Source organism: Leucopleurus acutus (assembly GCF_964270905.1).
Source record: "Leucopleurus acutus genome assembly, chromosome: 14".
Taxonomy (NCBI): domain Eukaryota; kingdom Metazoa; phylum Chordata; class Mammalia; order Artiodactyla; family Delphinidae; genus Leucopleurus; species Leucopleurus acutus.
Genome location: NC_139156.1, coordinates 31,903,367 through 31,927,608, shown reverse-complemented (window position 1 = coordinate 31,927,608; position 24,242 = coordinate 31,903,367). Strand labels below are relative to the sequence as shown.

Here is a 24,242-nt window from a genome sequence, read left to right as displayed (position 1 = left end):
ATCACCCTGATACCAAAACCAGACAAAGATGTCACAAAAAAAGAAAACTACTGACCAACATCACTGATGAACATAGATGCAAAAATCCTCAACAAAATACTAGCAAACAGAATCCAACAGCACATGAAAAGGATCATACACCATGATCAAGTGGGGTTTAACCCAGGAATGCGAGAATTCTTCAATATACGCAAATCAATGTAATAAACCATATTAACAAACTGAAGGAGAAAAACCATATGATCATATCGATAGATGCAGAAAAAGCTTTTGACAAAATTCAACACCCATTTATGATAAAAACTCTCCAGAAGGTAGGCATAGAGGAAACTTATCTCAACACAATAAAGGCCATATATGACAAACGCACAGCCAACACTGTTCTCAATGGTGAAAAACTAAAACCATTTCCACTAAGATCGGGAAAAAGACAAGGTTGCCCACTCTCACCACTATTATTCAACATACTTTTGGAATTTTTAGCCACAGCAATCAGAGAAAAAAAGGAAATAAATGGAATCCAAATCGGAAAAGAAGAAATAAAACTGTCACTGTATGCAGATGACATGATACTATACAGAGAGAATTCCAAAGATGCTACCAGAAAACTACTAATCAATGAATTTGGTAAAGTAGCAGGATATAAAATTAATGCACAGAAATCTCCTGCATTGCTATACACTAATGATGAAAAACCTGAAAGAGAAATTAAGGAAACACCCCCATTTACCACTGCAACAAAAAGAATAAAATACCTAGGAATAAACCTACCTAAGGAGACAAAAGACCTGTATGCAGAAAACTATAAGACACTGATGAAAGAAATTAAAGATGATATAAACAGATGGAGTGATACACCATGTTCTTAGATTGGAAGAATCAACACTGTGAAAATGACTATACTACCCAAAGCAATCTACAGATTCAATGCAATCCCTATCAAACTACCAATGGCATTTTTCACAGTACTAGAACAAAAAATTTCACAATTTGTATAGAAACACAAAAGACCACGAGCAGCCAAAGCAATCTTGATAAAGAAAAATGGAGCTGGAGGAATCAGGCTCCCTGACTGCAGACTATACTACAAAGCTACAGTAATCAAGACAGTATGGTACTGGCACAAAAACAGAAATATAGATCAATGGAACAGGATAGAAAGCCCAGAGATAAACCCACGTACATATGGTCATCTTATTTTTGATAAAGGAGGCAAGAATATACAATGGAGAAAAGATAGTCTCTTCAATAAGTGGTGCTGGGAAAACTGGACAGCTACATGTAAAAGAATGAAATTAGAGCACTCCGTAACACTGTACACAAAAATAAACTCAAGGTGGATCAAAGACCTAAATTTAAGGCCAGACACTATAAAACTTAGAGGAAGGAAAACATAGGCAGAACACTCTATGACATAAATCACAGCAAGATCCCTTTTGACCCACCTCCTAGAGAAATGGATATAAAAACAAAAATAAACAAATGGGACCTAATGAAACTTCAAAGCTTTTGCACAGCAAAGGAAACCATAAACAAGACGAAAAGACAACTCTCAGAATGGGAGAAAATATTTGCAAACGAATCAAGTGACAAGGGATTAACCTCCAAAATATACAGGCAGCTCATGCAGCCCAATATCAAAAAAACAAACAACCCAATCCAAAAATGGGCAGAAGATATAAATAGATACTTCTCCAAAGAAGATATACAGATTGCCAACAAACACATGAAAGAATGCTCAACATCACTAATCATTAGAGAAATACAAATCAAAACTGCAGTCAGGTATCACCTCACACCAGTCAGAATGGCCATCATCAAAAAATCTACAAACAATAAATGCTGGAGAGGGTGTGGAGAAAAGGTAACCCTCTTGAACTGTTGGTGGGAATGTAAATTGATACAGCCACTATGGAGAACAGTATGGAAGTTCCTTAAAAAACTAAAAACAGAACTACCATACGACCCAGCAATCCCACTACTGGGCATATACCCTCAGAAAACCATCATTCAAAAAGAGTCATGTGGGGCTTCCCTGGTGGCACAGTGGTTGAGACTCCGCCTGCCGATGCAGGGGACATGGGTTCGTGCCCCGGTCTGGGAAGACCCCGCATGCCGCGGAACGGCTAGGCCCGTGAGCCATGGCCACTGAGCCTGTGCGTCCGGAGCCTGTGCTCCGCAACGGGAGAGGCCACAACAGTGAGAGGCCTGCGTACCGCCAAAAAAAAAAGAAAAGAGTCACGTATCACAATGTTCATTGCAGCTCTACTTACAATAGCCAGGACATGGAAGCAACCTAAGTGTCCATCGACAGATGAATGGGTAAACAAGATGTGGCACATATATACAACGGACTATTACTCAGCCATAAAAAGAAATGAAATTGAGTTACTTGTAGTGAGGTAGACGGACCTAGAGACTGTCATACAGAGTGAATTAAGTCAGAAAGAGAAAAACAAATACCGTATGCTAACACATACATATGGAATCTTAAAAAAAAAAAGGTTCTGAAGAACGTTTTTCTTCAGGACAGGAATAAAGACAAAGATGCAGACGTAGAGAATGGACTTGGGGACACGGAGAGGCGGAAGGGTAAGCTGGGACGAAGTGAGAGAGTGGCATGGACATATATACACTACCAAATGTAAAATAGCTCGTGGGAAGCAGCCACATAGCACAGGGAGATCAGCTCAGTGCTTTTGTCCACCAAGAGGGGTGGGATAGGGAGGGTGGGAGGGAGACGCAAGAGGGAGGAGATATGCAGATATGTGTTTATGTATAGCTGATTCAGTTTGTTATACAGCAGAAACTAACACACCATTATAAAGCAATTATACTCCAATAAAGATGTTAAAAAAACACAAAACTACAAACTGTAAAAAGAAGAAAAGAGGGAACAGGGCTAGGATACCTTGGATGTATGTATTTTATTTCCCAACTTAAAATAAATAGTTATAAAATCATCATCCAGAGAGAATCACTGGATGATTTGGAGGTAGTTTCTTTTTATATATGTGTATATGTATACATACATGTATCAATAAGAAGAATTTTCTTTAACTCTTTGGAGTCATCCAATGACCATAAGGTTTCTGTTTGATTTTGGAGAAGGAATATTTTATTCATTAAATAACTTGGGCCTTCGCTTCGTATATCATCAGTCAATATCAAGCTTTTCTATATATTAGGATAGGCATGCCAGGTTGTCATATTTTGACTACATGGTGTATTTACAAAGAAAAAAATACTTTTTGGACAGGGTATTGTGATTTTCAGTATTCTTAGACATCAAATTGCAGCAGTGGGGTGGAAGCCTTACCGGACATTGGTTTTACCTCAAATTATGTTTTCTGACTCTCTCCCTGTGTGCCTTGTTTCTTCCCATGCATGTCTTCGCTTCTCTCTCCCCACCCACCTGTCACTAGCTCTCCTCCCCACTCCACCCCACTTTCTTGTTTCATCCTCTCACACCTATACTTTTCCCCTGACACCCTCAACCTGATGGAATATGGAACTGAAATCATATTCTTATTACTTTTTGCATTTGCACAATAGAATGGTCTTTAAGTTTAAAACAGGAACACAGGGCTCTCCTGGTGGCGCAGTGGTTGAGAGTCCGTCTGCCGATGCAGGGGACACGGGTTCGTGCCCCGGTCCGGGAAGATCCCACATGCCGCGGAGCGGCTGGGCCCATAAGCCATGGCCACTTAGCCTGCGCTCCGCAACGGGAGAGGCCACAACAGTGAGAGGCCCGTGTACCGCAAAAAAAAAAAAAAAAAAAAAAAAAAAAAAAAAGAACACAAAGTATTCCATTCATCCATTTTCTAAGGTCCCCGTACCTTTTTTTTTTTTTTTTTTAAAACAAAACAAGGCAGCTGTAGCCCCAGGGTGCATGGCCTGACTAGGAAACCCTCAGAAATAAGAGCTCTGACCCCTGCCTGGAAAAGCCAGTATAGACGTAGAAGAGGCCTTGTGTGGGCAAGGGGATGGTTTCCCAGAGAGGCCAGGGAGGAGGACTGAAGTCAAAGCCAACTCACACTTCCCCTGGGGACCTGCAGGAGGAAGGGTCATGCCCGCAGCCCAGCACCGCCTCCAGTGGGGGCATCAGTAGATCCAGAAGGCAAACCTATAACTATCAGGGCATCGAGCTAAACCACCACCTACTCCTCCATCCCTCTGAGAAGGACCTGCCTCTTTTTCTCATCATCCAAAATGTCTTCAGTCTTTTTTCCCCTGCAAGAGCTTCTTCTAAAATCAGGTTAACCCCCCCCCCCCATCCTATACCTATAGGACTTTTGTAACCCAGATGTTGGATACATCTTAAAAGAACTTTCTGGGTCCCGATCACTCTTTGAAATATAAGTTCTCTCTTCCAGCCCTCAGAGATCTGCATACTTCCCATGGCTGACTTCCACAGCTCCAAGTGTCTGATAAAAAAATATTTGACCAGGACAGGCCTAGGCACAATCCTAGGTCTGCCACAGAGGCTTCCCACACAGAAAATACAAATCTGAGCTGGTAATCCAGCCAGCAGTGAATCCACTGGAGGCCTCATCACCCAGCCCTCACTTCCCATTTTAGCTTTAGGCTCCTAATGGGATCCTTCCCCTTAGATGCTTCCCTGACATCACACATGGGTCATGTACCCAACAGATACAGTATCTACTGCACTTCCCTGAGTTCATGTCAAGAAAGGAGTATATTCCGTTTGACAGGCTTGCACAACTCATACTGGTTCTTAATCACTGGTGCATTCTTCTTGGTAACAGTACCAAGCCATTTTCCCTATGAAGATACATGAAAAAATTTTTAAAGGAAGAAAAGAGCGTAAACGAGGGAGCTCTGCCTTCCCCAAGTATCTCCTGAAGAAAGTCAGGCAATTGCTCCGTTTCTGAGAAATAAACCAGTAAATTCCCATACAGTAAGTTTTCTGCAAATGATATAGGAAACTGGGGGAGGGGGTGTGGAGGGGCGACTAAAACGGGCAGTTCAGTTCTCAAAGAGCAGCAAGGTAAGTTTTTATACAGTGGCAAATGTTCCTTTTGGACTGGCTTCAAACCTGTGTGTGGGCCGATTCTCTGAAATAAACAAAATTCTCTTGTATAACAGAGGTTATGAGGTGACTAAGAGGGTGAGGATTCTGGTGGAAAAGAAGTCACCCCCAAATCACCTTTGACTAGGATCAGTTCTTCTGCCTGCATTGGGTCTTGACTCGGCAAAACCTGACTAGTGACGGACAGCCGTATCGAAGGGTCCATGTAACCCTGGACGGATGGATATATGCCCCAGCTTAAGTCCAAGGACAACCTGACTGGTCCAGCTTTTGAGAGCCCTGAAACGCCCTGATCCACACAGCAAGAGCTGGAATGCCAACCCTGGCTCCAGTCAGATCCCAGGCACTGCCAAGGGAGGCATGATGTCCCGAACAGCAGTTGGCCCAACACGTGAGCAGGAGGTGCAGCTGCCGAGCTTTCATGTTTACCAGGAAGAAAGAATGTTGATTTTGCAGATTTTTGATAATGTTTTCACAGCCAGTGTTATTCCCAGCCCATTTGAAAATGCAATCTGAATACCAACCCTTTCCTCATCGGTCTCCTCGAACTTAAATGGTTCCATCGGCCTCAGCCCTGGAAACCCTTCTTTCTCTACCGGCCACATTTCAGTTTGGCCAAGTGGAGGAGCGGAGGGAAACCAGGATCTCTGCAATGGCAGTTCAGGGTATGGAGAAGAATATTAAAGCCAGAAGTGGGGTACTTGGACTTAAGACCCTGGCAGCACATGGCTGCGAGATCTCTGCGGGCCAGTTAGGCTCTCCAGGAAGGACTCTCACAGCTCTGTCTTTGGGTCTGTGGTTCTACTGAATTGATTCCATGTTCTCGCTTTAAATCGAGTAACCCAAATGCAATAAGCCACAGATTAAAAAGGACTAGAATGAACCGAGAAGTTACTTTAGACTGAGAGCAAAAATGGGCCAAGCACCCAGCTATCTTGCCGGAGGGATCGGGCATGACACCACAGAAGGGATCCAGACTCGAAAGAGCCCTTTACAAAATGCTGAGAGTTTGCCCAGACCCTTCTGAAAACTGGGTTTTTTAGCCGGTTCCTGAATTTTCCTCTCCACAATCTTGAACATTGACTATTATGTGGAAAAAACAAGAAACAAGCAACATTTAAGGGGACAGAAGTATACCCTTGGGAGACACAGGAAGAATGGTGTCTGAAGTAAGGGCTTCTTCTCTTCTCCCTCATACACAAAAACTCATCCACGCTCAACTAGCCTTATGAGTAATACGCCGCCTTGGTGGATGCCCAGCTGACTCTGTCATAGCCAGGAGCCTCTGCCAACCACTGATGCAGTGGAAGAGTTGTCTGACCAGCTCCCTTCCTGATGTTGGTCTATTTTGGGTGAAAACCTTGGTCTTCAGTTGCCTTGGGCTCTTTCCTTGGAAGTACTATTTGGTGACGGTAATCCTCAAGGGCCTGTACTAAAAATGACTTTCCAGCTAAGAGACACAGTAGAGATCAAGCCAGTTTTAGACCCTTACTGTCACGGTTTTGAGATCTGTGTAAGGATCAAGCAGTGGCCAGCCCAGCCCAATCCAGCCCAGAAGCATCATGGTAAACCTACCTATCCCACCATTAGACATCTGTATGCCCAGCACCATGCAGACATCTTAACTGCGAGGACGCTTACAATATAGTTTGAGATAAAAATCAGCCCAGTGACAGCTAGTCAGCCAGCCATATAAAGGAAAAGAAAAATCTTAAAAACCATTTTCAGTCACAAAAAGTTGTGAGAATGGAGCAAATATGGGCTGCAAAGGTCACCCAGACCTTGCACTGGGAAATACACTCCAGGTGAAAGACCTCTTTTAGAGGGCAAAACAGATACCGAGGTTTTCTTCTCAGAGAAACCAAAGGTCAGGTCATCTGTTGGTCGACCAAGAAAGTAACCATTAAGCAAACCCCCTCCCCTTCCAGCCCCACGGCTTTGTCTCCCTCGGGGCTGGAATACAGATTCCAAGGTGGGAGACTCTAAGCGGGACAGATGACCAAGCAGGGGCTCTGGGGTGGTCAGTGTAAAAGTGGTGCTCACCACATGCTAGCAGACTGAAAAGCAAGTCAAAGTCTCTTTAGTTATTTCCCTAAGTATGGTTTTCAGATTCTGGCATCAGAACCCCTACAATCTCTCTAGACCTGAGAAATCAGAATCTTTGAGGGCATGGCCAGGGAAGCTCTGTCTTTAACCCGTTACTCAATGTGACCCCAAAAATGTGAGAACTACTGCTAGCCTGTTCCGGCCTGTCCTCTTCTGACATGGGGGTAACTAGGAAAAGGTTGGGTGCCTCAATGAGGAAAGAGATTTAAGCAGAAACCACACATGTGAAGAGAGAGAAGAAAGAGGCTGGAACAATCAGTGGGAAATCTCTTAGCACGAGAGAGAATGTGATGATGACCACCCAGCCCAACACGGAGACTCTCGCTCCACTGCAACCTTGGAAGATCAGAAGAAAGGTGGTTTCTTTACAGGAGCCAAAGAGGGCTTGAGTTTGAGTGGATCTGGGCCAGCCCCAAGAATGGAGGAGTTCAGGAATTCCCCGGAGATCCAGTGGTTAGAACTCAGCACTTTCACTGCCGGGGCCCGGGTTTGATCCCTGGTTGGGGAACTAAGATCCCACAAGCTGCACAGAGAGGCCAAAAAAATAAGTAAATAAAAAATTTAAAAAAAAAAAAGAATGGAGGAGTTCACCAATGTGGATGGGACTGTCCAAGTTTGGCCCAAAGCCCCCTGCAATAGGTTCCTTCTGCCCCCCGCACCACAGCCCTGAGAAGTGGTGACTACCAAGTCCTAAGGGATTCCAAGGAAACAGTGAAGTGCTTCCACCCAACTCCAGACATCACAGCCACTTGGCCAATGCCCACTTACTCTGTCTGGTTACCACATGGTCTGGAACTGACATCTACACTCACCATCCCCCAAAGGTCAGTGGGTTTCACCTGTCTCTCCCTAGGCCTGAGGGAGCGGCAGAGCCAAGCAGCTGCAGATCTGAGTGGTATGAGCAAGGTGGCCGGCAACATCAGCATTATGTGGGAGCGTATTAGAAATACAAATCCTCTGGTCCCACTCTAGAGCTACTGAATCAGAAATTCTGGAGGAGGAGCCCAACGACCTGTAGCTTAATGAGCTCTGAAGGTAATTCTAATAAACAGCTAAAGTTGGAGAACCAGTGTTTTACGCTGTTAATATGAACCATAATGGTAAGTCAACAAAAGTGTGGCATGCATTTACCTAGGCCTACAAAACATTTTCAAATATAATATCTTAGGGATACCCCTTCTAATCCTAAGGTCCTATAATTCGTTTGAATCTCATAGCAATGCTGAGGTAGATAAAGCAGAATTATTATCCCATCTTATAGGTAGAGAGACTGAGGTTCAGAGAGATGGAGTGACTGACAGAGTTACCCTCACCCAGAGCCATCACTGACAAGCCACTGGAAAGTCACCAAGACTTAACTCTAAATAACTAAGAGTTACCAGCCCAGGACTTCCCTGGTGGCACAGTGGTTAAGAATCCGCCTGCCAATGCAGGGGACACGGCTTCGATCCCTGGTCCGGGAAGATCCCACATGCTGCGGAGCAAGCCCGTGCACCACAACTACTGAGCCTGCGGGCTCTAGCGAGCCACAACTGCTGAGCCCACATGCCTAGAGCCCGTGCTCCGCAACAAGAGAAGCCACCGCAATGAGAAGCCCGGGCACCGCAAAGAAGAGTAGCTCCCACTCGCCACAACTAGAAAAAGCCTGCACACAGCAACGAAGACCCAACGCAGCCAAAGGTAAATAAATAAATAAATAAAATAAAGTTGGAAAAAAAGAGTTACCAGCCCATACCAATTTCTTTTTTCCCATGGCCCCCAGGGACACTGCTGGCAGCAGGAATGATATTGACATTCCTTTTTATCCAGCCCATTGTTACTTACCTCAAGTGACTATTTCTAAGACTGTCCTCCATTAATTCTGGATTTGAACTGAAAAAACAATTTTAAACCCACTTCAAGACACATCCACTTAGTCTCAATGCTGACCTGACACAGACAACGATCCTCAACTGATAAATGGGCTATGCACCAAGTTCATGTGTAAACTGGAAGGCTGGAACTCAGATTGCATTTTCCCATGGACACAACATGGAGATGGTGGTTGGATCTCAGATCAAGCCACAAAAGTCCATCTACAAAAGGGAGAGGCAGAAGAGAGCATAGGCAGGTTTGGCAGTGCCAGAAGGTTTAAATCCCAGCTTTCCCATCATTAACCAAAAGGAGACAAAACCCAAGTCACATGGCCTTTCTGGGCCTCAGTTTCTTCATCCGTAAGACTCACCTGGCAGGGTTGTTTAGAGGATTAAATGACAATGTATGTATAATGCCTGCCACACAGTAGACATTCAACAAATGCTTGTAGATTATATTAACTCCCAAAGTAGCCACCATACTATGTTTCTGCCCTGAAAACTATGCAATTAAAAAAAAAAATAACATACATTTGGGAATACCCTGGCGGTCCAGTGGTTAGGACTTGGCACTTTCACTGCTGGGGCCCCAGGTTCAATCCCTGGCCGGGGAACTAAGATCCCACAAGCCAAGTGGTGTGGTCAAAATTAAAAAAAAAAAAAAAAAAGCATACATTTGAAATTACAGAAGGATTGACTGCAGGAGGATTAACTGCCTCCTAAAAGATCAAAAGATTGAGGGAGAAAGGGAGGGTGGGAGGCTCAGGGTGTGGCAAAGGTCAGGTCACCCATCTCACCCACCTATTCCCCTGGCCTTTTTTCAGCTCAACTCAATCGTCACTTCTTTGGGAACCTTCCTTGGCCTCCCAACTTGGGTCAACTCTCTCTAAAATGTTCCCATGGCCCCAAGTAGTTCTTCATAGCCTTACAATGATTAGAATTTTACCCTTAGAGTCCGTCTTCCCCACAACCCTATAAACTCCATGGAGTCAAGGTCCAGGTTTGTTTCTGCTCCCCAGTATCTTTCCCTGGTACTTGGCCCTGTGCCTGGAACACAGTGGGCCCTCAAATATTTGAAGAATGAATCATACTAGGGCAGCAGAGCAGGGATGGGTAAAGGGAAGAGGAGGTTGTGTGCAGCTGGCTGTGCATGTGAACAGATAAGTCACAAGGTCTTGACTCATGGTTACCTGGAGAAGCATACAACTCTTTCTGCCCCAATTAAAAGAAAAAAAAAAAATCAATCTGCCTCTGCCATTATCACTTGGTCAATAAAGGCTGATGATAAAACCCCCAAGTTACTAAACGCACAGGCATCCTCCTCCAATGGGTACACATCCCCCAGGGCCTTGGTTCGTTCACAGGGCAAGCGCTGAATGAAGTGAAGATCCAGGCAGGTATGGAATTTGTTGCAGCTCTCCCTACCTCAGTACCAGTTAAAGAGGGATGACTCCAGCCTCATCCCAGCTTGAACTCTGAAAGCATGGAAAACGCTGCTGCAATCTGCAATGTATTCAGTGGCTACATCCTCGAACAGCCGGGGTGATCTCAAAACCTAACAAGGTAGGCATGGTTCCCACTCTGCAGGTGAGGAAACAGACTGAGGGAGGTCAGGAACACACTCACGATCACATAGTTAATAAGTAGCAGAGCTAGAAATGGAACCCAAATTAGGTTGCAAAATGTGTGCTGTGAGCCATATTCAGCTACCTCTCCCCACACGGGGTATAGGTTTCTCCAGACTGAAGGGCGTACGGGCTTCGGTGAGCCAACGCAACATGGTGTAAAACACACTGCAGAAAGACAACAAATTCCGGATTCTTCCACGACTATGTGACCCAGGGTAGGTCACTTAACCTCCCCGGGCCCCAGGGAGGCTGCCTCCCCAGTAATGTAAGAGTGGCCTGGATGGCCATTATGAGAGGAGACCTGCTGAGCACATAAGAATGCCTTCCAGTCAAAACCTATCAAGAAATCACACCTGCCTGGCCCCTGCCAGGACCCTGCCACGCTGCAGCTCAGCTCTCCCTCACCCAAAGTAAAGGTTAACCAGAGACGCTGAGCTTTCAGGTGGGGAGGGAAGGAATGTCAGGCCACTGACTTTTCTTTTTTTCTTCCTTTCATTATCCACATTTCTATATATTATATGTGTAGGACAACAAATTCAGGAACAATGAGAAAGTAATGTATAAAACTTTAAGAAATACAGATTACAAAATAATCATTTAACTTTCCATGCAAATGATTAAGCATTTTCATGCACTTGTTAAATAAAGCATACATAAGTCAAAATGTTAAATAATTCTAGTTTTTGACTAAATCATCTAAAGAATATGTTGGTGAAAACTCAAAATTGTCTAATAAGGTGTGCATGACCTTGTTTATTTCGTATTTATCATAGATGTCAAAATGATCATGGTTAAAGCCAATTTAAGCATTTACTGAATAGACCCCCTGAAACTGGCTTGGAATAAACCAAGGATAAGCAACAAGCTAAAGGAGACTGTTTACCATACACTTAATTAACCCAAACCTCCCTTCCTACATCAGGAAATCGAAAAAATACCGTATGCTGTGAAAGAAGCAGGTGTCTATATCCCCAAGCTTTCCTTGGGCTCATGCCCACCAGCAGTCTTCTATGCGGCACCAGCTCCCTCTGGGATGTGTTCAACATACACTCAAGACCAACTGCACAACAGCCTTCAGAGACCAAGGCCATCAATCCAAGCAACAATCTCACCCAAGCGTCAGCCCCTGCTGTACAGAGTGATCTGGAATTTAGCCTCTTCTACAAAGCCTTACAAGGTCAAAAATGTTCAAGTTGTGTAATTCCAATGATGAAAAGGCTGTGGAACAGCACAGACTAAGTGGCCAATATGAATGACACTTCAGAAGACAAAACACAATAGCTGAAAGGCGGAGTCAGCAGTGGGCACAGCGGAAACCAAGGAGCCTGGTGCTGGCCAGGCTTCAGCAGCACGTGAGTCTGTGCTGCCACTGGCCCTGATTAAAGTCACCACCTCCTGCCAGTCCCCGCCAAGGGTTAGCACAGTCACCGCCTCCCCCACCCCCCAGCACCAAAAGAGGAGTCACAAATAGTTGACATCCATTTTGGGAAAGGCTGCTGACCTCTGAGCCATCACCCTCTTTGCAATACCCATACTGACCTTTACACAGGCGGCAAGGCATGGGGACATGGCCAAGGACATTTTCTAAAATGTTCATCAAAATAAAGTCTGAAATATGAGGAGCAGAAGGGGGAGTGAAGGAAGGCACAGCCCTCTTCTTTACCACAAGCCTAGATGCACTAACGTCTAACAATGTACACAAAATATTTCAGGGGCAGGAAAGTAGGGAGAAACAAGGGATATACAGCAAGAAGAAAAGAGAAGGAAAAATAAAGAGAAGAATGCTGTTAAAGAGGAAGCCTAGTATCAAGTTGCCACCACCTGACACTGCCTTGATAGCCTTGGTCTTCTCCCCCAGCCCTGCTTACCAAGGCTGTTCAAGAGGGATGTGCGATTCCACCACCCCACCCCCATCCGCCTACCAAACAGCAGACATCAAAGACATAACAAACCTAACCAATCAACTGTGTGACGTCAGCACCCAATCTCCTGCAAAATAAGGAAAGCAAACTGACAAATGCTGAGCGGACCCCACCACCAAGTAAGTTACCAGACACGGAGTTTAAAGACATTTTTAGCTTCTAAAATAAGCCTTTAAATGCCTAAATATACTTAGGCAAACCCTTTCCAATTAAATGATAAAATATACCTTGATTTATAAAACAAACATTTTAAGTTATTTAAAAATAAATGAAACATTATGCTTGTGCAGTGCCAGGGCATGAAAATACCACCAGCATTTTGCAATAAATGCTGGGAGGCTTAAGAGACTGCAGTAAGACTGAGGACAGATCTAATCTATTAGATCTAAAGCTATGATTCTACAAATTAGGGAAAGGGTAGTAGGCAGCTAAACGGAGACCAACAGATTTTCACTCTTTGTAAAATGTGTTAAAATGGACATTTCTACAAAAAGATATTGAGTGTTTTTTATATATTATACTAACCTGAATATTCCAAATACCACCTACCCTACTGTTAAAAAGACACAAACACAAAAAGGATAGTTCCAGTTCTATCCAGGCCCTGAATCTGATGTACTTACCGCAGATGGGTCCTGCACCGGATGAGATGGAAGAATGTTTATTAAACACCTACTGTGTGCCAGACCGCAGAGCTAAGATTCCCCCTTTTGCTCGACCCCTTGTCTTCCCAGTCCCCAAACAGCCATGACAGGGTAAGAATGGAGGGAGAGGACTGAAGATCACACCACACCTTCAGATACAGCTAGTATTTCACAGCAGGCAGAGGTGGACGGCACACAGAGAGAGCTTGGTCCACACAACTGAACAGGTCAGCCCTAATTTACAGATGACTTCTTCATCTTAAGAGGCAGACAGACAAATGGAGACTAGTTAACTCTTTCATCATCCTTTCTCTGGAAGTTTCTGAGCCAGTCTTCCCACGCTTCAGGTCCTCCTAACAGAGGGCAAACCTTACTTCCCTAGTTTTATCTTGTTTCTGGTCACCAATAACACTGAATCTGGAATTCAGCAGGACCTCAGAGTGGTAGAAAAGGGAAAACTGGGGCTGTCCAGAAAAAAAAGTATGAAGTCACATCACTAACTTTAAGACAAGTTTCCAGGCCCTCAAAGCTCAGAGCCAGGTCCCAGTGTGGTTATAGGTCAGAGAGAGACAGGAAGGGGGGAGGAAGCTTTTCCACGGTCCCAAGATCCAACCCACAGGGGCCTCCTTTTCTCCCTTTTCTTCTTCCCAGCTCCTAATTATTCCCTTTTTTGTTTGTCTAGTCAATCAACGCATATTTCTTGAGCCCTTACTTAACATATGCATGTTTTCCATTTTAACACAGCTTTTATTGATGTATACAGAGCACGTGACATTTCATGAAGTCCGCCCCTGGGGGATCTTGTAAAAAGTCTTTTGTAAAAAAGTGACCTCTGAAGTGAAATTCTGCTGAATACTATTTTACGTTGTTCAACCACAACTACTAGCACCCCACTCCCTGCCAACTTCACGTCAATACACAGATTCATGGGTGCAAAGCACTGATAATGAGAGCAGGGCCAGTTTTTTCTGCACGACCACATATAGGACACACCTGAGGGGCTGACAATCAAATAAGAGTAGCCATGATGTATCAACACCTGTTCATAGGTCAGGTATTAGACCAGTGCTTAAGTACCTGGTTCAATCCTTACAAATGTTGAGGTCAATTTTATCATCCCAATTTAATGATGAAAAGCTGAGCTCAAAGACCTTGCCTACAGTTTCACAACAAGTAAGAGGCAAAGCCAAAATCTGGACCCAGGAAAGTCCAACAACTCTTCTCTTCCTGGTGGTAGAGTTGAATCAGACAGGACTCAATGTCTGGAGGACTTGTGGCAGGGCCCTCCCCAGTTGCAGGTGCCCCTCCCTTCTGTGTATGGATCTGGTCAGTGGAAATCAATGCTGAGGGTGGGAAAATCTATGTGCCAGAAATATCACAGGGAATGACAGCAGTAAATACCTATTTGCTTTTCATGATTTTTAAGTGAGGGAAGTGGAAGGGAGAAGCCTGCATGTAAACATTCTCTGTGCCCCCAGTGACGCCACTTACCTCCTCAACCATTATCTCAAGCTTTGGCGCTGGAACGTTCTGAAAGTAACTTGCTACGTAAGACCTCAGCACAGAAAAGCAAGGTCTGACCTTGTATTATTAGCTTCTCTACTTCAACCTCAGGTACCACCAATGGAAATGACAGGGCTGCGTGAACACTGCCAGCCTGGCTCCGAGCTCCTGATTCTGCAGCAGGCCTGCAGCCAAGTTCTGCTAACCCTGAGTCGCTGAAGACCCAGCACATGTGTGTGGTGTTAAGAAAAATACTAACAAGAGGCAATATACTCCCATTTGGGAAACAGAGAAAATAAAACCACACTCACCAACAATCCTACTGTGGTATTATTCGGGGACATTTCCTTGCAGTTTTTTTCATGTATATTTAGCACACGATTATGACTGTGGCTTATATACAATTCTGTTTTCTTTTCCTCCAGCTACTACTTCTGCTTACTTATCAAGGGTCATCTGTCCTGTGGAGCCTTTCCTAGCTACCTCCTTGCCCAGATGAAGCTGACCCCTTTTCTTCCTGATGCTTCCACTACCCGCTGAACACACTTGAATCATGCTCCTCTAAAAACTTTACTCATTAGCTTAGGCGTCAGGCTCCCCCTGTAAACCACAGCCGTTCCAAGCAGTCTGATTGTAAGCTTTGATTATTTTTCACATAGTTGGCAGTAACAACACCAAAATGTTAGCAGGGGCTGAGCTGGAGTGTCATGCCATGACTGATTGGTTTTAGCATTCCGTCCACTTTTTGATGTGGCTCCAAATTTTCTTTAGACGACGTATAATTTCTTTCATGCATATTTAACTGACTATAAAAGTTTCTTAGGACTGCAATTGATCAACTTCAAAATCACAAAAGGAGAAAGGGGCCCGATGGCATGAGACAGGGGCAAATGTCCCGATTTTAAAGTAGGAAAGTTGGTGATCCTGACATCTACAAATAAAAAGCCCTGCTAGGGCTTCCCCAGTGGCGCCGTGGTTAAGAATCCGCCTGCCAATGCAGGGGACACGGGTTCAAGCCCTGGTCTGGGAGGATCCCACATGCCACGGAGCAACTAAGCCCGTGCACCACAATGACTGAGCCTGTGCTCTAGAACCCGCGAGCCGCAACTACTGAGCCCACGTGCCACAACTTCTGAAGCCTGTGCACCTTGAGCCTGTGCTCCGCAACGAGAAGCCACTTCAATAAGAAGCCTGCACACCGCAACTAGAGAAAGCCCGGGCACAGCAATGAAGACCCAACGCAGACAAAAATTAAAACTTTATATATAAATAAAAAAAGCCCTCATAACTGCAAACAATGATTCCTGGCAAAAGTAGAGAACAAATGGTTTAGGGACATTTAGAAAGGAATGAACATGGGGAAAAGGCAATGTGAGTCCACGACGACCAAGCTGTGCCAAAAAGCAACCAGCTGTTCCTTGTTGTGATTACCAAGTTGGTAGACCAGGTGAAATGTGAGAGCTATCACGTGTCTTGACTTCAGCAAAGCATCTTTAAAAACTCTTGTGATTCACTTCTAGATAAGTTAGTGAAATAGTCAAGCAGCTTGTGCAAGGCTATGCCCATCTAGCCAGCTGAACAACTACCCCTACAGAATGTACATCACTCCCTCTTTGGGCCATCACTGTACTTTGTACACAGCCCTCTCACGGCACTTACTACACCTGACTGAGCTCCTGGTCTGTCTTCCTATTAGCCCAGGGGTCAGCACTCTAAGATGTGTACACTAGTGTCTCCAGTGGCTTGATGACGAGCTAGAGAAAGGTTACCGACAGCACAACACAGTGTTCGATTCTTCGCCACACCCTGTCCAATGTCTTCTCAACAATGACTTGACAAAAGACAGACTCAGGAGGCAGGCTCACCAACTCCCCAGACGGCACAAAACGGCAAAGAGGAGCTAACGTTATAGCCGGCAGAATCAAGATTCAAACGGTCCCGACAGCCCAGCATTCTGGGCCAAAAACAAAGCCTGTTGTGCAAGTACAGGCTGGGCGGGGGCAGTTCGAAACTTCCTCGAGTCCATGAGACCTGCCCTGGCAACCATCCACGTGAAACAGAGCTGGGTGCAGTCTCTGACCGCAAGGTTCATCGGAGCTCACAGTGCCAAGAGTAAGGCAATCTTAAATGGCATCAAAAGTAGGACAGGGTCCAGTTCATGGAAGAAAATGGTAATACTCCCACTCTATCCCACAATGGTCAGGCCATGAGCGCAGGATTCAGCTAGGACACCACACTTTTAATTTTTTAGCGGGTTAAAATCACAGCATTTAAAAAGCACCCCGGGGCTTCCCTGGTGGCGCAGTGATTAGGAAGCTGCCTGCCAATGCAGGGGACATGGGTACGAGTCCTGGTCCAGGAAAATGCCTCATGCCGCAGAGCAACTAAGCCCGTGCGCCACAGCTACTGAGCCTGCGCTCTGAAGCCCATGAGCCACAGCTACTGAAGCCCGTGCGCCTAGAGCCTGTGCTCCTAACAAGAGAAGCCACCACAGTGAGAAGCCCGCGCAACACAAGAGTAGCCCCCACTCGCCGCAACCAGAGAAAAGCCCGTGCACAGCAACGAAGACCCAACACAGCCAAAAATTAAACTTATTTTAAAAATAAATAAAAAGCACCCAATAGGTTATAGTGAAAAATCTTTATTCCACCCAGTCTCCTCCTCAGAGGCAACCAACATTACCCATTTCTTTTGTACTCTTTCAAATGCACTGCATGTATATACAAGCAAATAAGCATATATTCTCCTCTTTCACTTAAAAAACATATCCTACAGAGTTCTACGCCAGTACCTGAGAAGCAGCCTCATTCTCTTCCATAGCCACAGGGTTCAAAAGCTTGGAGACCCTAGATTGATGAACATTTAGGTTATCCCAGTCTTTTGCTTCTGCAAATCATGTTGTAAGAAACAAACATCATTTCTCACATATGCAGACATACCTGTAGAACAAATTCCAAAAACTGGAATTACAAGGACAAAAAGTGGCTGCATTTGTAGTTGTGATGGGTATTGTCAAATGGGACACTGCCTTTTAAAGAGAGTCATGGACAAAATGGGGTTTCCCAAAAGACGGGGCTAGAAATTACACCCTAGAAGGAAGAGGCAAAGAGCCTTAGTGTGGAGAAATGAGAACCGTCACCTTCAAATACCCAGGGCCACCACCAGTAAGTTCCGTCCTTACTCACCACAGCCGGGACACATCCTCGGATACTTAAACTCATCGTCCCATATGACTCTTATGACAGCCCTAAGGGATGGGCATTTTTACGCAGACAAGCAAACTGAGGCCAGAGTCCTCTTGCCAAAAGCCACAAAGCTGATAAGGGGCACAGCCAAGACTGAGACCAAACTGGGCAGCTCAACCGTCTGTGCTCCTCAGCCCCCCCAACTCCCGGCTGCAGACGTGAATCACACAAGCAGCTCCTGCAGAAGCTCCGCCTTCAGATTCTGACGCAGGACGCAGCACGTACAGGTTCTCTCAGGTGAATCCAATATGTAGTGAGGGCTGAGAACTACTGCCCTGGTCTACAGTAGCTCTCCAACAAGGGCAGGCATTGGACTCACCTGGAACCCTTTTAAAACAATTTTCAAGCCCCACCCCACGCCCGAGTTTCTGAGTCAGCAGTTCTGGGGTGGTGCTGAGGAGTTTGTATTTCTAGCAACTTCCCAGGTGATGCTGATGCAGCTGGCTCACGCTTTGAGAACTACTGCTCTGGAAGCAAGAGCTACCACTACTCCTTGTAATAGATAACAATTAACATTTTACAAGGCACGTCACCCCAGTGAACGTTCACTGCTTTGGAAGGTCCAATGGGATAATGTCCTCTGCAAAATGAAGTGAGAACAGACACTCAAGTGTCTTAGCCAAGTTCATACAGGTTGCAAGTGATACAAAACTTTCATTTCTTTCTTTCTTTTTTTTTTAATAAATGTCTTTGCCTTGTACTGCTGACATCTAGTTCAATGTTCCTTCTACTATACGAATACCAGACTCCAGGAGGCAAGAACCTTGTCTATCTTGTTACTGAGACATGGTGCCCAAAGGAGGAAATTATAAGACGAGTTGATGACAACTCATATTAAAGAATTCTAATAATTAGAAGCATTCAAAAATAAAATGAACTGCCTCAGTGAATAGTGAGCTCCCCTTCCTTGGAGAGACACCAGCAAAAGCAACAAGCCAAGGGACAGAAATGTCACAAAGCAATTCTACGTTCCAAGGGAACCTCCTTCACCTCTAATAATTTTTGCAAAGCTAAACTTTGATTCTCGTGCACCCCAGTAGAGAGGAGGTACCCTCTAAATCCTTCTTCAGTATGGGTCAACTAGCCTGCCAACAGCTTCACCACATAAATTTAGAGAAATTACTTCACTCCCGTGCCTCAGTTTCCCTGGACACAAAATGAAGGGGGCTCATCAGTCAGTCCCTGGGAATTATCTAACAAAATGACTGGCAAATAACAAACAACTAACAGAGGTACCAAAGTACTTAAAATGCCGACGACGTCTGCCTCTTCTCCTCTCTGCCAGTCTGCACTGCAACTAATCCTGCATCTAACTGGTATTTCCATGAAAATTAAGCTTAATGAATATCCAAGGGCAAATTCAAAATCACACTGATTCCCCCCCCCTTTTAATTCCATGTCTTCACCAGTTTAATTACTGGTCTATCATATTTTTAAAATTCATGCTTCAAGCAGCCACCTGTTGGGCACCCACTGTGGGCAGAGAATTGCACAAGAACCTCGGGGAATACAGGGGAGACTCACGCCAGCCCTGTCCTCTGGGGCAGCACACCTACATTTACCACTTTTCGCAGTTTCAGGACAGCTCTGGATTTCTTCCACCTGGGTAATGTGAAGGGCTTCACCAGAATTTACTAGTGTAAAATTCTGTGTTTACAGGTCAACCTTCACAAGGAAAACCACAGCACAGATTAACAGAATGAGAAGTGAGCCAAGATCTTAATTTTTAAGATCTAAAATCCTAGGTGCCAAGGTTTTATCTTTATGAAGGGACAAAATACAACGCCCTCACCTAAGGCCATTTCTTTCACACCTGAGTGATATGAAGGGGTCAGGCTGAGAGCGGTTTTCAGGCAACAGCTTCGCAAAGTCACCAGCACTGTGGAATCTTAGGAGCTATTAGGAGATTTCTGAGGGGAAAGGATAAGAAACTGGGGAAGACTCCCAGCCAGCCATATAAAGCCCTAATTTACTTGCTTTGAACACTAAAAACTGTGTTTTCAGACACAATACCAAAAACAAGGGGAACACGCGTAGCAGCTATTAAAAAATTATGAGCCTCCCTTAATAACTTCACAAAGATGATCACGATCGGAGGGGAAGCAAAGCGGAGATGCCGTTTGTCAAAGAGAAGGTGAAACCTGTGGCTCCATGTTAGACGATGCAAATGACCTCGTCAGAATGCAGGAGCCGAGGCAGAATGACTCAGAAAAGGGAAGCTGGGCAAACACTCCAAAGCCAGGGTTGAAAAGCTGAGATGTTTATTGCAATGATTCAGCTCATAAACAGATTCTGACGGTCACATTCAGGTGCATGTTAACAAGGCTTTTCTTCTTCAAGGAATATCAAAGCCAGCCTGCTGAACAGTTCACAAGCACACACCGTCAAGAATTAAGACACCTAGGGCTTCCCTGGTGGCGCAGTGCTTGAGAGTCCGCCTGCTGATGCAGGGCACACAGGTTCGTGCCCCGGTCTGGGAAGATCCCACATGCCGCGGAGCGGCTAGGCCCGTGAGCCATGGTCGCTGAGCCTGCACGTCCGGAGCCTGTGCTCCGCAACGGGAGAGGCCACAACAGTGAGAGGCCCGTGTACCGCCAAAAAAAAAAAAAAAAAAAAAAAGAATTAGGACACCTAAACTATGGGCCAGTTTGCTGAAGGCATCAGACCTAGGATAAAACATCAAGTGAGCTAACATTTTATTTTTCCAGTTCCTGTGGTCATATATATGGCTGAGGAGATTAAGGCTGAAAGGGTTAGAGGTTGAAATCATGTAGCCCAGCTCCCCAAACTCTAAGATGTCTAAGCATCAGCTGCAGTGCCTGTTAGAAGCAGAATCCCAGGACCCACACCCAAGAGTCTGACAGTATATGAATGGGGAGAGGAGCTACCCCCCACCCCTCCCCAGGACCCAGTATTTCAAGGAGCACCCTGTGACGTTCTAAGGCAGGTGGTCCCTAGGCCACTGCTTGAGAAAACTAACCTGGTCCAACAGCCATTTTTATAAATAAGTGAAAAAAGTAAAGCCCAGAGAGGTGATAGTACCTTCCTTGCCCAAGTCCAACTTCCTAAATCCAGGGCTGGCTCCACCAGGAAGAAATCCATAAGTATAAATAGATGCCACAGTTGCTGAAGGGCAGGGCCAACCCCTAGGGCAGCAGACAGCAAGCTAGCTTCTTAAACAGAGCTCTAGTCACCTCTGCCTGTGAGCATCTGCAGGGCAGGGACTGAGTCCCATTCATTTCTGCATCACCACTCATACAGCAGGCGCTCATGAGCTTGGTTATGGTCAGATGAAAGCTATTACCTACCTCTGCCTACAATGCCTTCCAAAAGGCTGGGCCACCTGGTCCATTCCCCACCCAAGCCTTCCAGCCCCAGTTCAGGGGTCACCTCCTCTGAGAAATAACTGTCCTTCCCTCCTAACTCTCCCAGAGGACCCTGTACATGCCTGTTAGCACTTATCACCCAGCTTTGTAATTATCCTGTTTACCTAGGAGACTCCTCAAGGGCAATGATTTTGGTCTTTGAAACCTGGGCCCCACGCTCAGCTTGCCAAGCAGAAGTTGCTCAACAAATATTTACAAGCTGTTCAATAAATGGGAGGGGGCAGGAAGGATAAGAGGAAGAAACTAATTTTTTTCATCTTTTATTTTTTTATTAGTCACCTATTTTTATATATATTAGTGTATACATGTCAATCCCAATCTCCCAGTTCATCCCACCCCCCCACCCCACCTCCTCGTCGTTTTCCCCCCTTGGTGTCCATACGTTTGTTCTCTACATCTGTGTCTCCATTTCTGCCTTGCACACAGGTTCATGTGTACCATTTTTCTAGAGTCCACATATATGCATTAATATACGATATTTGTTTTCCTGTTTCTGACTTCACTCTGTATGAGTCTCTAGGTCCATCCACGTCTCTACAAATGACCCAATTTCATTCCTTTTTATGGCTGAGTAATATTCCATTGTATATATGTACCACATCTTCTTTATCCATTCATCTGTCGATGGGCATTTAGGTTGCTTCCATGTCCTGGCTATTGTAAATAGTACTGCAACGAACATTCGGGTGCATGTGCCTTCTTGAATTATGGTTTTGGGAGAAGCTAATCTTAAATACCTTGCTGCAGACTCAAAACCCTAGGAAGCTGCAGATGTGCTTCCCTGGGGAAAAGAAAAACCCCTATTATTTCCTCTGTTCATGTTTGAAAAGTCAAGTCATTGTCTCTCCGGTGCTACCACCATCAGAGAGGTCTGTTGGCTGCACTTGGAAAGGGCCTCACCTGTCGATTTTCCCAAACCCACACACACCTGTGGTCCATCATCAACACATTGTCAGCTCCCTCCTCCCAGCGTACCCACAGCTTCCAGAGCCCCCGGGGTCCTCCCACAGTAGCCATGGTCTGTACCTTCTGAACTGAGCCCAGGGCACTTATCTCTGCCCACGTCGTACTGTTGCCCTCTCCTCCTGGGCATCTGCGGACAATACTCCTCAAGGTACAGGCCAGGCAACACACCCAGGGAGGGACTCCAAACATCCAGAGCTTCAAAAGGAGGCTTTTCAGGCAAAGCTGATTTCTCCTTGAGGTGAGGCCACAGCCAGACACCCGCCCTCCACCGGCTGTGATGTGCCCCTGTGCTGGAGATGACTAACAGCTCACAACCTTAGAGCTGCACTAAGTTTACCACTTCAAGGGGTCTACTCTGTGCTGATACCCTGACACTCTCACCTTTGCAAGTCCTGCCCAGCTGGCAAGGCTCGCCCCACCCTTTACCTCTCTGTTCCCTCTGCCTGGTGAGGTGCCAGCCAGGACCCCATTTCCTCTGAAAGGCTAAGTGACTTGCCCAAGGTCACACAGCACAAAAGTAGGACTGGGGGGAAAGTGAGGCTTTCACACTCAGACTCTGCAGCCAGCTCTCCTTCTCGCTGCCACACTGTCCACCACTGACCCACCGTTTCAAGAACCCAGGGTGGTTTTCCTACCCTCTCAGTCAGGGCCTTCCATTTTCCAATCTAACAAAGCTTTGGGCTCCTTGGAGAGCTTTTCCTATTCACATTTTAGCTGCTATATAACAAAACCAGACTTCCTGTTTCTTTCTTGTGTTTATTATGCTCAGGGTATTTTTCCTAGTGCCCTGAGAATTATTCCCACAGGAAACATTCAGCTCCTCTGGAACTGTTTTGACACTAAAACCCCTTTCCCTGAGAACTTTCCTTATGGGGCATAACCAGGCTGGAAGCCGCTGAGAAGCCGCAGTGTGGAGGGGGGAGCACCGACTTCGAGGCAGGGTGTCAACCGTCCTGGCTCCACCGCCAAACTGTGCGACCCACCAGTCAGCTTCACCTTCTTGAGCCTCAGTTTCCCCATCCAGAAAATATAGATAATAAAGCCTAACTGAAGAGGTTGTTGCCAAGATTCAAGATCAGGTAGCTACTACACCTAGCACAGGGGCTGACAGGCTATTCCCCCCAAACTGGAGCTATTTTTTCAACTGCTTTTGGGCGCACGGATGTGGGGGAAGCACAATATATAGTTTTTTTGTGCCCAGAGAATTCTTCCCATAGGCCTCCAGCCGTGAATAATTGCAGTCGGAGGAGAAATCAGAAATGAAGGAGGCTGCTTTGACACCTCAGGAAAGCAAAAAAGGATGATGACTGCTCTCCTAGGGCTAAAAAGGCCTCTCAAACACCCCAGTTCCCTCACTCCCAACCCACAACCTTCTGGCGGCGTGTTATCTCCAAGTCCCTGGAGTTCAGTGAGTCTCATTTCCTCATCTGCAGGACAGAGAGAACCTTACCAACAGCCCCAGCCCTTCAGGATGACGTCAGGCAATGTTTCTCAGCCTGTGGTCTGCAAACCACCTGTGCACCGGGCCCTGGTGGTTGCCTCCCCAGCCCCTAGTCCCCGGTCCTTCTTCCTTCCTAACAGACCCTCCACTTTGTCCAGGTACCCAGCCCTGCTCCAGATGACTCCAGAAGTGCGGCTGCCTCCTGGTGAACAGTGATTGGCCTGGGGTGATCATGGGACCCAGCTCCAGCCAAGGAGGCACCGTGGAAGGTGCTGGAGGTGCCTCAGATGCCTGAGAGAGAGCCAGGAATTGATCTATGTCCTTCTTCCTCTGGATGTGGTTGCATCTGACTAAAATGTTTGGAAATGCTGCAGCCGTCTTATCCCCAGCCTGCAGATGAAGCCAGCACCCAAGATGGCAGAGATGGGAAGAACTCGGGGCTCTGTTGACATCACGGAGCCACTGAATTAACCCCAAAGCCCACCCAACCTCTGG

At 45.7% G+C, this 24,242-nt stretch overlaps 1 protein-coding gene and 1 long non-coding RNA gene across 16 annotated transcripts in view; one reads left to right on the top strand and one right to left on the bottom strand.

Moving 5' to 3' along the window:
* SORBS1 (sorbin and SH3 domain containing 1) overlaps nucleotides 1–24,242 on the bottom strand; it is a 239,490-nt gene that overhangs the window by 190,456 nt on the left and 24,792 nt on the right. For 9 of the 15 annotated variants that reach the window (XM_082854115.1, XM_082854116.1, XM_082854128.1 and 6 more), the window contains exon 1: nucleotides 11,579–11,689. The exons of 3 other annotated variants lie outside the window; for them this stretch is intronic. The gene's annotated coding sequence lies outside the window, so the exon portion shown is untranslated. Of the gene's footprint in view, nucleotides 1–9,088; nucleotides 9,235–11,578; nucleotides 11,690–24,242 lie in introns of those variants that run through there. 3 more of the 15 variants (XM_082854123.1, XM_082854124.1, XM_082854127.1) reach the window with 2 other exon arrangements.
* LOC309971249 lies at nucleotides 10,606–14,934 on the top strand. The gene is made up of 3 exons (XR_014326724.1): nucleotides 10,606–10,855; nucleotides 11,563–12,681; nucleotides 14,821–14,934. It is a non-coding gene; the product is annotated as an uncharacterized lncRNA (long non-coding RNA).